Source organism: Dendrobates tinctorius, unplaced genomic scaffold (assembly GCF_039654945.1).
Source record: "Dendrobates tinctorius isolate UK_male_01 unplaced genomic scaffold, ASM3965494v1 ptg000191l, whole genome shotgun sequence".
Classification (NCBI taxonomy): Eukaryota; Metazoa; Chordata; class Amphibia; order Anura; family Dendrobatidae; genus Dendrobates; species Dendrobates tinctorius.
In genome coordinates this window covers 787,187-805,389 of record NW_027361858.1, presented here as the reverse complement: position 1 = coordinate 805,389, position 18,203 = coordinate 787,187, and the positions used below count along the sequence as shown (strand labels likewise).

Here is an 18,203-nt window from a genome sequence, read left to right as displayed (position 1 = left end):
CCATCCTAAGCACATTCCGTAACACTAACATCATGGTGCCAATTACAAGACTCCTTATGAGGTTTTGTGAAGTCTGTCTCAACTGGCGAGAGCTCTTTTGATGGCACAAGGTGGACCAACACAATATTAGGCAAAGTGGTTTAAATTTTCTTACTAATTGTTTAAATAAATAGATTTGTAATTGTGACAAAACAGGATATTTACAGTACTGTGTAGAAGTTTTAGGCAATGTTAATAGTTGTTAGTTGATAAAGATAAACTAGCAAAATGCAAAGCATATGAACAAAAGAGAAAATTAAATCACATTAATATTTCATTTGACCATACTTTGTCTTCAAGTCAGAGATTTTGTAAGATTATAATCAAATTTATGAGTATCCAATCATACCAAACAGATAATAATGATTAACATTTTCATACACTGTCATTAAATGAAACAGGCGCGTAGGGGGAGAGCTTTAAACTGGGCAAGGAACAGCCACACTCTACTACAAAAGTGAGGTTGTGGAAGACAGTTTAATGTCACAGAGTACAGCAACAAGACAAGGTAGTTATACTGCATCAGCAAGATCTCTCTCAGGCTAAGACTTCAACGAAGACTGGGGTATCAAAATATGTTTAGTTCTTTTGAAGAAGCACCAAGAAATGGACAATATTGAGGGAAATAAATGCAGGTCAGCTAAGGAAATTTAGTGAAGAAGATGAAAGTCACATCAAGCTTAATTCCCTTTGAAATTGAAAAATGTTGAGCAGTTTCATCAGCTTAGAACTGGCAGTAACCAGTGGAACCCAGCTATACTTATCTACTGTTTGGAGAAGTGTGGCCAGAAATGGACTTCATGGAAAAATCATGTCCAAAAGCCATACCTTTGACGTGGAAACTTGGCCATGCAACTCAATTATACACAAAATCATAGGAACTGAGGTTCACAAAAATGGCAGCAGGTGCTAGGGACTGATGCGTCAAATTGAGTAATATTTAGCTGTAATAGAAGGTATTTTGTTTGCCAAAGGTTTGGATAGTGGTACAATAATGAGTGTCTTCAGTCAGGCAACAGTAAAGAATGGTGGAGGTTCAATTCAAGTTTGGGGCTGCATTTCAAAAAATGGCATTGGAGATGATTTAGTCAGGATTAATTGTGTCCTCGATACTAAGAAATACAGACAGATAATTATCATCCTTGTAGTATTGTCAGGGAGGCTTCCTGATCGACTCCAAATTAAGAGGGACCACGAACTCAAATATACAGGCAATATAATTAGGAGCATAAAGAAAAACATGGAGTCCACCGAGTGATTATATGGCCCCCACAGAGCCCTGATCTAAACATCATTGGAGTTACATGAAGAGACAGACAGATTTGTGAATGCCTATATCCACAGATTTGTGGTTAGATCACCAAGATGTTTGGAGCAACCTCTATATCACATTCCTTCGAAAACTGCGTCCAAATGTACATAGATTAATTGAAGCTGTTTTGAAGGCAGATGGTTTCTATTTCGTTAATTCATTTTGCATTTTGATATTTGATAAAACTACTAATAACTTTGCGAAAAACTTTTGCGTATTTAGCAGTGTTCGTATGCTCCCTTGACATAGAGCTGTTCAACTTCCTAATGGTGATTTACTTTAAACGATTCCTTTTTATGTCCTGACTGCAAGCTTTTTTTCTTGCAATAAATTTTAAAGCCACTTAAGAACAATCTTTGCAGACGTGTTGATTCTTCAAACTAATGGATGAGGTTAGTTGTTGTAGGCCGAGGAAATCCTATAATGTTCCCAGAGCATTTCTTTGAATTACCGTTTATCCAATGAGTAAGCAGTGTAATCATTAGCCTGCATCGTATACAGATCCATCGCAGACTTTCAACATCTCAAAAGAGATCAGTGCAAAACAAAAGAATATAAAATACAGAATAGGAACATTAGATAATTCAGTGTTTTTACCATGGCACATTAAAGTGAATGCTCATCCTCGTATAGCTTTACAACATCATTCTGAAAGCTGTATTCTTCTATTCCTTTTAAAAAAATTAGGCACTCTTAGACCATGATCACACATGCAAGAAACTCGGACGAGTCTCACATGTTAATACCCAGCACTGCCGCCGGCACTCAGATCGGAGCGTGCGGATCCATGTATTGCTATGCGACTGCGCGCTCCGCTCCCGAGTGCCGGTGGCAGTGCCTGGTATTAACATGCGAGACTCGTCCGAGTTTCTCGCATTTATGATCCTGGTCTAAAAAAGAGCATATGGCTAAAGCGGTTGTCAGAAATAAATAATTCCTTTATGTTATACAGTTGTGGCCAAAAGTATTGACACCCCTGCAATTCTGTCAGATAATACTCAGTTTCTTCCTGAAAATGATTGCAAACACAAATTCTTTGGTATTATTATCTTCATTTAATTTGTCTTAAATGAAAAAACACAAAAAGAATTGTCCTAAAGCCAAATCGGATATAATTCCACACCAAACATAAAAAAGAGGGTGGACAAAAGTATTGGCACTGTTCGAAAAATCATGTGATGCTACTCTAATTTGTGCAATTAACAGCACCTGTAACTTACCTGTGGCACCTAACAGGTGTTGGCAATAACTAAATCACACTTGCAGCCAGTTGACATGGATTAAAGTTGACTCAACCTCTGTCCTGTGTCCTTGTGTGTACCATATTGAGCATGGAGAAAAGAAAGAAGACCAAAGAAAATGTCTGAGGACTTGAGAAACCAACTGTGAGGAAGCATGAGCAATCTCAAGGCTACAAGTCCATCTCCAAAGACCTTAATGTTCCTGTGTCTACCGTGCGCAGTGTCATCAAGAAGCATGGCACTGTGGCTAAACTCCCTAGATGTGGACGGAAAAGAAAAATTGACAAGAGATTTCAACGCAAGATTGTGCGGATGTTGGCTAAAGAACCTCGACTAACATCCAAACAAGTACAAGCTGCCTTGCAGTCCGAGGGTACAACACTGTCAACCCGTACTATCCGTCGGCGTCTGAATGAAAAGGGACTGTATGGTAGGAGACCCAGGAAGACCCCACTTCTTACCCCGAGACATAAAAAAGCCAGGCTGGAGATTGCCAAAACTTACCTGAAAAAGCCTAAAACATTTTGGAAGAATGTTCTCTGGTCAGATGAGACAAAAGTAGAGCTTTTTGGGCAAAGCCATCAACATAGAGTTTACAGGAGAAAAAAGAGGCATTCAAAGAAAAGAACACGGCCCCTACAGTCAAACATGGCGGAGGCTCCCTGATGTTTTGGGGTTGCTTTGCTGCCTCTGGCACTGGACTGCTTGACCATGTGCATGACATTATGAAGTCAGAAGACTACCAACAAATTTTGCAGCATAATGTAGGGCCCAGTGTGAGAAAGCTGGGTCTCCCTCAGAGGTCATGGGTCTTCCAGCAGGACAATGACCCAAAACACACTTCAAAAAGCACTAGAAAATGGTTTGAGAGAAATCACCAGAGACTTCTAAGGTGGCCAGCAATGAGTCCAGACCTGAATCCCATAGAACACCTGTGGAGAGATCTAAAAATGGCAGTTTGGAGAAGGTACCCTTCAAATATCAGGGACCTGGAGCAATTTGCCAAAGAAGAATGGTCTAAAATTCCAGCAGAGCATTGTAAGAAACTCATTGATGGTTACCGGAAGCGGTTGGTCGCAGTTATTTTGGCTAAAGGTAGTGCAACCAAGTATTAGGCTGAGGGTGCCAATACTTTTGTCTGGCCCATTTTTGTGTGAAATGATCAATGTTTTGCTTGTTGCTTCATTCTCTTTTGTGTTTTTTTCATTTAAGACAAATTAAATGAAGATAATAATACCAAAGAATTTGTGTTTGCTATCATTTTCAGGAAGAAACTGAGTATTATCTGTCAGAATTGCAGGGGTGTCAATACTTTTGGCAACAACTGTAAAAGAACTTGTCCCTTCAATAAAGCTATTTACCTGCCAATAAAGTGTTAATCTGCAGGTAATAATAGGCATAGAAAATCCTGCTCAGCCACGTTATTGGAGCACCACTGCAGGGAGAAAATGAAATTATATTCTCCTTGCAGCCGCTTTCTTCCAGTAATCAAGATGGTGCAGGGAGTGGTTATAACCATTGCTCACCATACAGTGAGCGCACTGTGATCACTGTGCACACATATGCTGCACAGCAGGCTGTCAATCAGTGTGTGGGGAAGTGACTACAGTGCACTCACAGTAGTGTGAACAGTGACCATAAAGACTCCATGCACCATCCAGGTAACAAGCAGCTACAGGGAAAATATAACTTGAGTTTCTCCCCTTCACCGCTGCACCAGTAAGCCGGCCAATCTGTTTTTAAATATTATTTACCTGCAGATTAACCCTATGTCTGCAAGTAACTAGCAGATAGGAGGTAACAGGTTCCCTTTAGCAATAAGTTACTCACAATTTATCACAACCTGTGAGAAAAACTGGCAATAAGGCCCCAATTCATCAAATCTTTTACGCCAGAATTCTAGTGTAAAAAGCCACAATTTTTTTTTGCACAATTTGAGGCTGCACAAAAATGTTGCAACTCTTGTATTTTTTTACATAATTTTCGTCCATTTCGACAAAGTGGGTGAAGTAAGGACGGGATGGGGGCAGGGCAGACAAGGAGACACATGCTTGTCAAACTCATGACAAGCAGCAGCATTCCTTATGACACAAATCTTGCTCCAGTCATTGATTGGAGTTGGAGTAATATTTGTGGCGGGGTGCACTTTTCATTCAAGTCTTGATAAGGGCGTGGTGCAGTCACAAGCCTCTGATTCATTAAGAGTACCTAAAGTAAGATTGGGCATAAGATATGTCACAGCTTGACTTAGATGATCTGTGGAGCCATACCCCTGTCAAACCGCTATTCGGCACCAGCTCTGACCACTTTAGAAGAGCTGAGTGAAATGGGCATGTACTGTGTGAAACTAATTACATCAGTTCTCTGGCTTTAAAGTCTTGATGAATCAGGGCTATTGTATCGCACAAAGCCCAGAGATTGATTGGTTTAACGACTTTTTCATCTGGTCAAGGAATGTGTAACCTGAACAAGAGAGATCCCTTCTATTCACTCAAAATTCCCTAATTAGATTTATGAAAATAGATATTCTAAACCAAATTACCACTTAAAATTGAGCCTGCCCCTCAACAGACATCTTAAAAGTTTTCTGAAGGTACTTTACCTGATAAATCAAATGGATGACAAAGTCTGCATTCATATTACATTCTGTACACTGCCTGATCCTGGACCATTTATGGTGCAACGTCCACATGGATTGTGGACCTTGAAAGTAATGCAGTAAACAGAAAAAGTGCAGTATATAAATAATCCTGTGTTTCAAACACATACTGTGTATATATTGTTAACTTAACCATCAATTTCAGATCTGTGGATGTCTGATTCTTTGTGCCCCCATAATCAGGTGAGAGGGCTACAATGCTCAAGCACATGCCCCAACATTCTCAATGTCCATACTGCACTTTAACTACTTACACTAGTAGAAGCTGAGCTAGACATTGCAGCATTGTCATGGGAAATGTTTACTTGGGTTGAACGAGAAAGACAACTCTCTCTTTAAAATAAGGCTGCCACAGGACAAGCACTTGGAGTCCCTGCCAATCAGCTCATACAAATGATTGAAAATGTCTTGCTAAATGAATATTCCATGCATGAGATTAAAACAATGCCAAGCCAAGTCTGAAGCTTTGCCCACTTTTTCCAACACATTTTAGCAATTCTGAAACTAGTACAAATACATTCTTATTCCCTAAAGAATATATGAAAGTTGAAGGTTTACATAATTTCAATTTACATGAAACTGGCTCGAGCTCTCAACGAGGCAGGAGTTACATGGCAACATAAAGCATACATAATATAGTGCTGCCTTATAGCACCATCAGAGTCTCTCCTATCCAAATCATTGTGTAGGGTAAGATATAATGTGACCCAGGGCCAGACATATCATTGGGGTTTCTTGCTCAGCTGTAAGAAAATGGACATGTTGTTCATGTTCCCCCTTGAAGAAACAAGTTTACTGTTGCAATAATAATAATAAATTTTATTTCTATAACGCCGACATATTCCACAGCACTTTACTTTTCAGAGGGGACTTGTACAGACGATAGACATTACAGCATAATAATAATCACATAGATCATAACAGATACCAAGAGGAATGAGGGCCCTGCTCGCAAGCTTACAATCTATGAGGAAAAAAGAGAGACACGAAAGGTGGGTGGTAAAAGTTGCCCTGATTGTATGGACCAGCCATAATGTTAAGTGCGTAACAGTACAGACGCAGAGGGCTAATGGATGCATAAAGCATGTAGGAACATGATGCGGGGAACCTGGTTATGGTAAAAACTTTTGGCTGTGCCATATAGGGATAGATTAGGTTAATGTGTTGAGGCGGTAGGCCAGTCTGAATAAATGAGCTTTCAGGGCACGCTTAAAATTGTGGGGATTGGGGACTAATCGTATTGACCTGGGAAGTGCATTCCAAAGAATTGGAGCAGCACGTGTATAGTTTTGGAGACAGGAGTGGGAGGTTCTGATTATTGAGGATGCTAACTTCAGGTCATCAGCAGAATGGAGGGCTGGGTAGGATGGTATACTGAAACAAGGGAGGAGATGTAGGGTGGTGCTGAGCCATGAAGAGCTTTGTGTGTGAGGGTAATAAGTTTGTACTGGATTCTGGAGTGGATGGGTAGCCAGTGTAATGAGGCATCGGTGTAACGATTGGTGAGGAATATGATCCTGGCAGCAGCATTCAAGACAGATAGGAGGGGGGAGAGTTTGGTAAGAGGGAGACCGATTAGAAGAGAGTTACAATAGTCGAGACGAGAATGAATAAGAGAAACAGTAAGAGTTTTTGCGGAGACAAAAGTAAGAAAAGGTCGAATTCTAGAAATGTTTTTGAGGTGCAGATAACAAGAGTGAGCCAGTGATCGTATGTGGGGGACAAAGGAAAGCTCAGAGTCAAGCATGACCCCAAGACAGCGGGCATGATGCTGGGGAGTAATAGTAGAACCACACATGGAAATGGCAATGTCGGGTATAGGTACATTAGTAGCGGGAGGAAACACAAGGAGTTCAGTCTTTGACAGGTTCAGTTTCAGATATAGTGAGGACATGATGTTAGACACAGCGTTTAGACAATCGCTGGTGTTTTCTAGAAAGGCAGGCGTGATGTCAGGAGAAGAAGCATATAATTGGATGTCATCAGCATAGAGATGGTACTGGAAACCAAATCTACTGATTGTTTGACCAATAGGGGCAGTGTACAAAGAGAAGAGGAGGGGGCCTAGGACTGATCCTTGAGGAACCCCAACAGTAAGGGGAAGATGAGAGGAGGAGGAGCCAGCGAAAGATACAGTAAAGGAGCTGTCAGAGAGATAGGAGGGGAACCAGGAGAGAACAGTGTCCTTGAGGCCAATGGACCGGAGCATAGTGAGGAGGAGCTGATGATCCACAGTGTCAAATGCTGCAGAGAGATCCAAGAGAATCAGCATGGAGTAATGACCATTTGATTTAGCTGTTAGTAGATCATTAGAGACGTTAGTGAGGGTAGTCAGTAGAGTGTAAAGAGCGGAAACCGGATTAGAGAGAGTCAAGAAGAGAGTTATCAAAGAGATAGCGGATAAGATGGGAGTGGACCAGGCGTTCCAGGAGTTTAGAGATGAAGGGAAGATTAGAGACAGGTCTATAGTTAGTGGCACAGTTTTGGTTGAGGGATGGTTTTTTAAGAAGTGGATGTATGACGGCATGCTTAAATGAGGAGGGAAAGATACCAGTAGAGAGAGAGAGGTTAAATATTTTAGTTAGGTGAGGGGTGACAGCAGGGGAAAGGGGCTGGAGTAGATGTGATGGAAATGGGTCACTGGTGCAAGTGGTTGGGCGAGAAGATGCAAGGAGCCTGCTTACTTCTTCTTCTGTGACTGGTTCAAAATCAGAGAGTGAGCTAGATGCAGTGGGGGAGGGAGGGCAGTGCATGGTATGAGGGGATTGGGAGATAATTTCCTGTCAGATCTGGTCAATTTTTTCTTTGAAGTAATTGGCCAGATCGTCAGCTCGAACCTCCGTGGTTGGGGCCTGTACTCTTGGGTTGAGTAGAGAATGAAAAGTGTCAAAGAGATGTTTAGGGTTATTGGACAGTGAGGTGATGAGGGTGTTGAAATAGGTTTGTTTTGAGAGGTGAAGGACAGTGTTGTATGTTCGAAGCATAAACTTATAATGAATGAAATCTTCGGGTAAGTTGGATTTTCTCCACAGACGTTCGGCGCACCTGGAGCACCGCTGCCGGAAATGTGTTTGCAGGGTGTGCCAGGGTTGTCGCCATCTGTGTTGTGGTGTTCTATGTATAGGAGGTGCAAATTCATCCAGGGCACTTTGAAGTGTTTCATTGTAATGCTTCAATGCAGAATCAGGACATGAGAGGGTGGAGATAGGGGCGAATGAAAACTGCAAGTTCTTCATAAGTTTCTGGGTGTTAATGGCCTGTATGTTTCTATAAATATGGACAGTGGGGGTGACCTGAGCAGCCTGGCAGTTCTTGATAGAGAATGAAAGAAGGTTGTGGTCAGAGAGCGGGAGAGGGGAGTTTGCAAAATCATCCACTGCACAAAGCCGAGAGAAGACCAAGTCGAGGGAGTTTCCATCTTCATGCATTGGAGAATTAGTAAGCTGCAAAAGGCCAAACAAGGAGGTTAGAGATACAGGGTGAGTAGCAGATGGGGAGAGGGGAAGAGCAATGGGGATGTTGAAATCGCCCATGATGAGGGTAAGGATGTCACAGGAGAGAAAATGTGGAAGCCAAGTGGCAAAATGATCCAGGAACTGATGGGAGGGGCCGGGAGGACGATATACCACCGCCACTCGCATAGAGAAGGGGGTGTAGAATCTGACGGCATGGACCTCAAAAGAAGGGAAGACAAGTGAGGGTACTTGAGGGATAACCTGAAAGGTATATTTTGGTGATTGGAGCAGACCAACGCCTCCACCTGCTCTATTGTCTAATCTTGGGGTATGAGAGAAGTGTAGTCCACCATATGAAAGAGCAGCAGCAGCAGTAGTGTCTGACTGCTGGATCCAGGTTTAAGTAAGAGCAAGAAGGTTAAGAGAATTAGAAAGGAAAAGTCATGAATGAAGGAGAATTTGTTACACACTGAGCGAGAATTCCAAAGGGCACAATTAAGAGAGACAGATGGCAGGCAGGGAATATTAATAAGATTAGAGGGGTTTCTGAGTGTAGCAGTTGGGGGGTTTGACTTTCTATAACATGGGGGCCCAGGGTTGGGAGCAATGTCTCCTGCGACTAGGAGAAGGAGGATAGAAAGAGTGAGCAGATGGTTAAGTGATTTGTGAGAGCGTCTCTGATGTTGAATGGTGGGACTAAATGGATCAGTGATGATCTGCAATGTGAAATGAGCGTGAGTGCTATACATAGGAGAGGAAAGGAGTGAGGGGCTAATATGGACGGAGTGTAGAGAGTTAATGTCAGGGCGGTGGATGTGTGTAAATGCAGCGGCCAGGATATAAATTTTACAAATGCATATGGTAAATATTTGCGGTAGCCCAAATGTACAGGGAATAGATTTATTTATTTGTCTTACCTGTCTCCTTCCCTGTCTAACTGCCATGTTATAACTGCCAGCGTACTTTGATACATGTACTTCGATTACATGTACATAAATGCCCCCCTGCATAAATGCATCCCCAGGCTAGCTCTGAATTTATAGAAGGCCAGTTCTAAGATCTTCCTTTTTTTTTTCTCTCCTTACTCGTTAGCAATCAATCAAACTAAGTTAGGACAGCAGGACACAATAAATGTCCAGGCCTACATAGATCATAAACCACTTTGAAAAGTTACTTGACCTCAATAGCATAAGGGGACAAGCAGGGTGAGCTGAAATAACTATATACCATTATATATGCTGCAAAGATGAATGATAGAGGTTGGACACATGCAGGATTCAGTGAAATTGCTGGAAATAGTTAAATACCATTATATATGCTGCAAAGATATTACATTGTAATATGGAATGTAAATTTTGATGTGTATTAATGGTATTGGTGATATTAATAATGTGTGTAGTTTGAGTAGTTTGACCATAAAGACTGTTAGAGTTAATATTTGGGACTAGCCCAGAGTGGGATGTGATTAGTTTCAGGGAAAATGTCAATTTCCTATCAGAGAGTGAGATAGGGCCTGGAGTGCTTAGGAAGTGGACCTAAAGGCCCAAGGAGAGCAGTGCCGCATTGTGGGTGACCTCACGTGAAGGAGACCAAAGAAAAGAGATAGCGAGATCCAGAGCAGAATTGACTAAGAGGCAGAGTGACCTTCCGGAAGCTTGTCCTGAGAGAGGGCGCCTAGCCATGAGACCCCAATCCTATAATGCTTGAAGATACCAGGTCTGAAAAGGGCTGAGTATGTGGGACAAGTAAAGTGCCCTGGGCAGGAATTCCAGAGTGTCAGCATTACCAGCCACCCTAAAGGGAAAAGAGGATGCAGAACCGCAGGATAAGAAAACTACTCTTGCTGAGCAGGAATGTAGTGTTAAAGCTGGGATGTGCTAATGTAGTCAGATGCAATGGACATAGAGAACAATAGAGGAAACAAAGGAAGGAATCCATATGGAACATGCTTCAAGTTGTAAAGGAAACATTCATAAGACTGTGTATCCACTATCCCTTGTATATATTCCCTACCAAGTTCCCATTCAGTAAAAAGTTTATTTTTGAATAGTGGTCCCACCTCATTGAACTGTGAAGCAGCTAGTCCTGGCCAACCAGTCACATTGGTTACATGCAGCATGCACGGATATAGCCCCCTCACAGCACAAGTCCACATACCTAGCCAGGTCTCCCATTTTCATATAACATGCTGGGGAGTAAGACGCGAGTACGATCTTCCATGACTACAACCCCTTGCCACGTTACATACAGCCATGGCCATACAGGGGCAGAAGAATTAAGGGTGCCCACACCACCTCCAAATCAGCAAGCAGCTTCTCTCATATACAGAGCTATTGTACTACAAATGACCTATATATTTTCCTTGCACAGGGGCCACTTTCTGTCTGTGTCCGTCACTGATGTGACTCCAAAGTATTAGAAGAGGAAAAAGCAGGAAAAACAAGCAGACTGTTGGGGGTGTCGATAAAGATGTTGTGGCAAGAAGGAGTTAGTGTGAATAGTGTTACATGAAGGTTCATGAGGATGCAAGGGCTGTTTTGGGCCTAGGACTCAGAAGAGTCATTGTATGTCATGTCTCTGTCTCCCATGAGAGAAAGATGTCGGCTGCATCTCAGCGAAAAGGAATGATGGTGGGCCTCAGGGAAACTGTGCTGCCTGAAAGTCCCTGGCACCAACATTGATGGTTGAAGGGGGGCAGATCAGGCAGAATGGAGCCAAGGACTGATAATACACAGAACAAAGGGAACATCACCAAAAAGGGACGATGTCTCAACCAGTATGCTGCAGCCATGTGTGACCAAATTTCACAGTAAAGCTGAAGCTGTTAATCCAGACCCAAGGTCTCCCTGTCATATCAGTAGCTGTAAACATTTTCATGGATGGAGAGGTAACAAGCATTCCCGAACTACAAGTGAGTAAAGAAAGCACCCTATTGCACATCACACTCAACTCTGATTCCTGTTTAGAAGAGGGGTTTCAGGGCAAAGAGAACTCAGTTCCAGCCCACAGCAACCAGCCCTATATCCTCTTTCAAGTAGCGCTGCTAGCAGGGTCATGCCCTGAAAAACAAAGAAAAAAATAAGAAGGAAGAAGCAAAGCAACGGAGAACTTAGTTCCTTAAAGAACAAAATGGCAGAGAGCGACTTGAGCTCAAAAATGGTGGGTGGCTGCATGATTTCCAAAATGGCCAACAGCAGTGTGAGTCTCAAGATGTCCAATATGGGGGGGCTTGAAGAGAGTAGAGCCTTCCCATCATGGGAGTGGTCAGTGTTAGCAAAAACTGTACCCAGCTCACTGAAAAGATGACCTCCAAGAGGTGTTCCAGATCCAAGATCCAACCCAGAATAGGTGGAGTGGCACAGAAGGAGGTGCAATCCAGTAAGAGAGACTACTCACCTGGTAAGAGACAACGAGAGGAGAGGGCACACAAGCCCCTGTTCGGGCCAAAGGTAACCAACGCCTTGGCGCTATTTGTCCGAGGTGGCAGGTGCAGACACAAATCTGTCTGACCAGTAATGCTTTGGCTTAGGTTTTTGTTTCTGAGACTGGTCTGCTAGAGAATGATCAAGGAAGTCAGAAACATCCAGACCAACCAGGGAGGTGGGACCAACCTCAGTCCCCTAACAATTGGGAAGCCTGGAACAAAAAGATGAAATAGTGGACATATCTAGGTGTTCCCATGCATTTTTTTCTTCTTCTCCTATTTTTTCCTGTAAAGCCATGTTACAGAGGCCATTCCATGAGTCATTGTTATCCAAACTCAGCAATTGTTCCAGTATTTCAGATTTTTCTTTAGCCGGTTGCTACATGGGGCCTATTTCTCCCACCTATAAGGGACATGGAAACTCTAGTCACTCAGGTCACTCAGCCTAAATGACTGACAGTTGCTAAAAGAGGAGGATGTTGTGTACAGGAGAAGAAAAGAGGGGTTTGAACTTTTTAATGTGAAATGTTTTATGTGTGTTTATGTTTATACAGTTTGGTGGTTGTGGTCGACCAAAAAGGGACTATGTCTCAATCTGTATGCTGCAGCCGTGTGTAACCGAATTACACAGTAGAGCTGAATGTGTTAATCCGAACCCAAGGCTGTTGCTGTAACCGGTCCCATGGACGTGGAGGTAACAAGGGCTCCCAAACTAGAAGTGAGTAAAAAAGCACCCCACAGCACATCATATTCAACTCTGATTCCTGTTTGGAAGAGAGATTTCAGGGCATAGAGAACTCAGTTCCGGCTGACAGCAACCGACCCTGTAACCTTCACTCTCCCAGTAATCCAGTAATGTGGCATCACTGAATGGCTGTAATGCTGCAGACATGCTGCCAACTGGGGCTGCACCCACACATCATATTGGCCATGAAGAATTTGTTCTAATGCTTCGTCCTTCATGCCAACCAGTTATGAGAAAGTATATTCAATCTGATTTACTGATTCAGAGAAAATATATTTTACGCTGATTTAAAGAATTATTCCCATCTCCAAGATCATATCCCAATATATAGTAGTTGCATTAATAAAAATATTAGCGAATACCTCCAATTACAAATGTGGTATAGTTTTTCTAATTCTCTATGTCTCTTTCCACATGTACAGGCATTGCAGGACCTTAGGTATCCATGGTTACGACCACCAGCAACTAGCTAACTAGCTGTCACTATATGAGTGGTCATAACCATGGATACCCAAGCTACTACAATGCCCTGCACTGACATGACGAATCAGAAAAACTATGCTACATTTCTTTATGGAGGTATTTGCTAATATTATTATTATTACACCTACTACATATTGGGATACGATCTTGAAGATGGGAATACCCCTTTAATAGCAGACTTCTTAAAGCAACCATGTGATGCTTTTCTGTGAAGCTACTGGCAGGAGAGCAAAAAGCACAATGCACCTGCCACTTAGCAAAATTATACAAGCTACTGAATGCAAGTGGTTCCTCCAGATAAAATATTACTTCTTTCTGGGATGATCATTGTACATTGAAAATGTTATAACCTATCACTATATGGCTACATGCCTACGACCAAGAATACTAGCGCTTTGAATGCAGTGTATTTTCACTGCATCCACAATGCTGCGCTCTAATAAACGCATGTGTTTAGGTTACTATGCGGATTTACCGCATCTAAAGACATTTTATTGGCAGTGGAGACTCCGCTACAGAAATTAACATCCTGCTTTTTGTAAATCTGCACGGCGGGTGAGTATACGCAGTGTTAAATAGAAGCACAGTGGGCATGGGATTTCTTTAAATCCATCCACTGCGCTTGTAATGTAGAACGCAGCATTTTTGACACAGCCAAAATATCCTCAAGTTCCTATCCACAATCAGGATAATTACCTCTCTCAGTTGGTAGATGAACCAATCAGGAGAGATAATCTACTGGATCTGGTTCTGTCAAATAGACCAGATACAATTTCAGATCTACAGGTCAGGGAGCATTTGGGATGCAGCGACCATAATATGGAAAGTTTCAATGTAATTTTTAATCAAACATTCAAAAAGGAAAATGCCAAAACCTGGAAATTTAGGAAAGCTAATTTCAATAAATTAAGGGAAGAGCCTAATCGGGTAGACTAGAACCATGTCATGGTAACTGGGGATACAGAACATAAATGGGGCATTTTTAAGGAAATACTACTAGAATCCTGCAGAAAACTTATATCCTCTGGTAATAAAATGTAAAGGAATAAAAAGAAACCATTATGGATAAATAAGACAGTAGAAAGTTTAATAAGACAAAAATAAAGGAAATTCAAAATCTTGAAAGCTGAGAATACTGAAATAGCTTTTCAGGAGTATCAAGAGCTAAATAAGAAATGTAAAGAAAAGTCAAGCTAGCAAAGTTATCTACACAAAAACAAAACAGCAAAGACATAAAAATAAATCCCCAAAACATTCATAAATACATCAATGCCAAATAGAAAAAAACATGGTATCGGCCCCTTAAAAGACAGCAAAGAACAAGATAATTGTAGAGGACAAAGAAAAAGCTGAGATATTAAACAGGCAATTTACATCCATGTTCACCAATGAACTGTCTGTTACAGGGATCATTCAACAAGGCTAAAATAAAAGTTCACCACCTGATATAACTAGTTTAACACAAAAAGAGGTACACCTACAGTACAGACCAAAAGTTTGGACACACCTTCTCATTCAAAGAGTTTTCTTCATTTTCATGACTGTGAAAATTGTAGATTCACTCTGAAGGCATCAAAACTATCAACTAACACACTTGGAATTATATAATTAACAAAAAATTGTGAAACAACTGAAAATATGTCTTATATTCTAGGTTCTTCAAAGTAGCCACCTTTTGCTTTGGTTACTGCTTTGCACACTCTTGGCATTCTCTTGATGAGCTTCAAGAGGTAGTCACTGGAAATGGTTTTCACTTCACAGGTGTGCTCTGTCAGGTTTAATAAGTGGGATTTCTTGCCTTATAAATGGAGATGGGACCATCAGTTGTGTTGTGCAGAAGTCTGGTGGATACACAGCTGATAGTCCTACTGAATAGACTGTTAGAATTTGTATTATGGCAAGAAAAAAGCAGCTAAGTAAAGAAAAATGAGTGGCCATCATTACTTTAAGAAATGAAGGTCAGTCAGTCCGAAAAATTGGGAAAACTTTGAAAGTGTCCCCAAGTGCATTATAAGAGATGACCTGCAGAAATGTATTGTAGATAACAATAATAATATAATAGCTGTCAACCAGCATGGATTTAGAATGGATTTATGAAGAATAAGTTGTATCTAACTAACATGTTGGGTATCTATGAGGAGGTAAGTACAGTTGTGGCCAAAAGTATTGACACCCCTGCAATTCTGTCAGATAATACTCAGTTTCTTCCTGAAAATTATTGCAAACACAAATTCTTTGTTATTATTATCTTCATTTGATTTGTTTTAAATGAAAAAACACAAAAAGAATTGTCCTAAAGCCAAATTGGATATAATTCCACACCAAACATAAAAAAGAGGGTGGACAAAAGTATTGGCACTGTTCGAAAAATCATGTGATGCTTCTCTAATTTGTGTAATTAACAGCACCTGTAACTTACCTGTGGCACCTAACAGGTGTTGGCAATAACTAAATCACACTTGCAGCCAGTTGACATGGATTAAAGTTGACTCAACCTCTGTCCTGTGTCCTTGTGTGTACCACATTGAGCATGGAGAAAAGAAAGAAGACCAAAGAACTGTCTGAGGACTTGAGAAACCAAATTGTGAGGAAGCACGAGCAATCTCAAGGCTACAAGTCCATCTCCAAAGACCTGAAGGTTCCTGTGTCTACCGTGCACAGTGTCATCAAGAAGTTTAAAGCCCATGGCACTGTGGCTAACCTCCCTTGATGTGGACGGAAAAGAAAAATTGACAAGAGATTTCAGCGCAAGATTGTGCGCATGTTGGATAAAGAACCTCGACTAACATACAAGCAAGTTCAAGCGGCCCTGCAGTCCGCGGGTACAACAGTGTCAACCCGTACTGTCCATCGGCGTCTGAATGAAAAGGGACTGTGTGGTAGGAGACCCAGGAAGACCCCACTTCTTACCCCGAGACATAAAAAAGCCAGGCTGGAGTTTGCCAAAACTTACCTGAAAAAGCCTAAAACATTTTGGAAGAATGTTCTCTGGTCAGATGAGACAAAAGTAGAGCTTTATGGGCAAAGGCATCAACATAGAGTTTACAGGAGAAAAAAGAGGCATTCAAAGAAAAGAACACGGTCCCTACAGTCAAACATGGCGGAGGTTCCCTGATGTTTTGGGGTTGCTTTGCTGCCTCTGGCACTGGACTGCTTGACCGTGTGCATGGCATTATGAAGTCTGAAGACTGCCAACAAATTTTGGAGCACAATGTAGGGCCTAGTGTGAGAAAGCTGGGTCTCCCTCAGAGGTCATGGGTCTTCCAGCAGGACAATGACCCAAAACACACTTCAAAAAGCAGTAGAAAATGGTTTGAGAGAAAGCACTGGAGACTTCTAAGGTGGCCAGCAATGAGTCCAGACCAAAATCCCATAGAACACCTGTGGAGAGATCTAAAAATGGCAGTTTGGAGAAGGCATCCTTCAAATATCAGGGACCTAGAGCAGTTTGTCAAAGAAGAATGGTCAAAAATTCCAGCAGAGCATTGTAAGAAACTCATTGATGGTTACCGGAAGTGGTTGGTCGCAGTTATTTTGGCTAAAGGTTGTGCAACCAAGTATTAGGCTGAGGGTGCCAATACTTTTGTCTGGCCCATTTTTGGAGTTTTGTGTGAAATGATCAATGTATTGCTTTTTGCTTCATTCTCTTTTGTGTTTTTTCATTTAAGACAAATTAAATGAAGATAATAATACCAAAGAATTTGTGATTGCAATCATTTTCAGGTAGAAACTGAGTATTATCTGACAGAATTGCAGGGGTGTCAATACTTTTGGCCACAACTGTATAAATCTGGATATTCGTAATGCGGCTGATGTGGTTTATCTGGACTTTGCAAAGGCATTTGATACCATTCCACATAATAGGCTTATACTGAATTTTCATAAGCAGGGACTTTGGGAAACTATATGCAGATGAGTAAGGAATTGGCTAAATGACAGGAAACAAACTTGTCATAAATGGTACATTCTCTAAAAGAGAGATATAGCCAGCAGTGCCAGAGTAATCCTATTGCTGCATATACATTTAATGGGAGTGTATTCGGGACTACAGAACAGATGGACTTGGGTATCCTGGTTACAAGTAAGCTGCGCTGCAGTTCTCAATGTCAAGCAGCAGTCGTGAAAGCAAACAAGATTGTAGGATGTATAAAAAGAGAGATAAAATCCTGCACTCCGAACATATTGTTACCCCTTTATAAATCACTTCTGAGGCTACATATAGAATGTGTGATCCAGTTTTGGGCGCAACATTTGAAAAAGGACATTCAGAAGTTAGAATCTGTTCAACGATGGGCAACTAGATTATTACAAGGGATGAGAGACCTCTAATATGATGAGAGGTTGGAAAAGTTGGGCTTGTTTAACTTAGAAAAAAGGGGCCTCAAAGGAGATCTCATTTATATGTATGAATACATGTGTGGCCAGTACAAAACACTGTCACATGACTTGTTTCTTCCAAAGACCATACTAAGGACCAGGGGGCTCTCAGTATAGATGGAAGAAAGGTGATTCCGGCAGCTAAATAGGAAAGGGTTCTTTACAGTTAGAGCAGTCAGACCACTGTCAATGTGGTTAAAACTCTGGAACGCTTCAACAGATTCCACTGATTGTGAAAATGTTTTTTCAGGACATATTGTACTTTATGATAGTGGTAAGATTTCTTAAAAACGACTTCTGATTTTTTTGGGAAAAAAATTATAATGGGAAAAAATTGAAAATTTCACAATTTACAAACTTTTAATTTTTATGCCCCTAAATCAGAGCATTATGTCACACAAAATAGTTAATAAATAACATTTTCAACATGTTTACTTTCCATCAGCACAATTTTTGAAACATATTTTT

At 41.3% G+C, this 18,203-nt stretch overlaps 1 protein-coding gene across 3 annotated transcripts in view; it reads right to left on the bottom strand.

The window, feature by feature from the left end:
* PLPPR1 (phospholipid phosphatase related 1) overlaps nucleotides 1-18,203 on the bottom strand; it is a 474,199-nt gene that overhangs the window by 390,878 nt on the left and 65,118 nt on the right. The window lies entirely within an intron of this gene.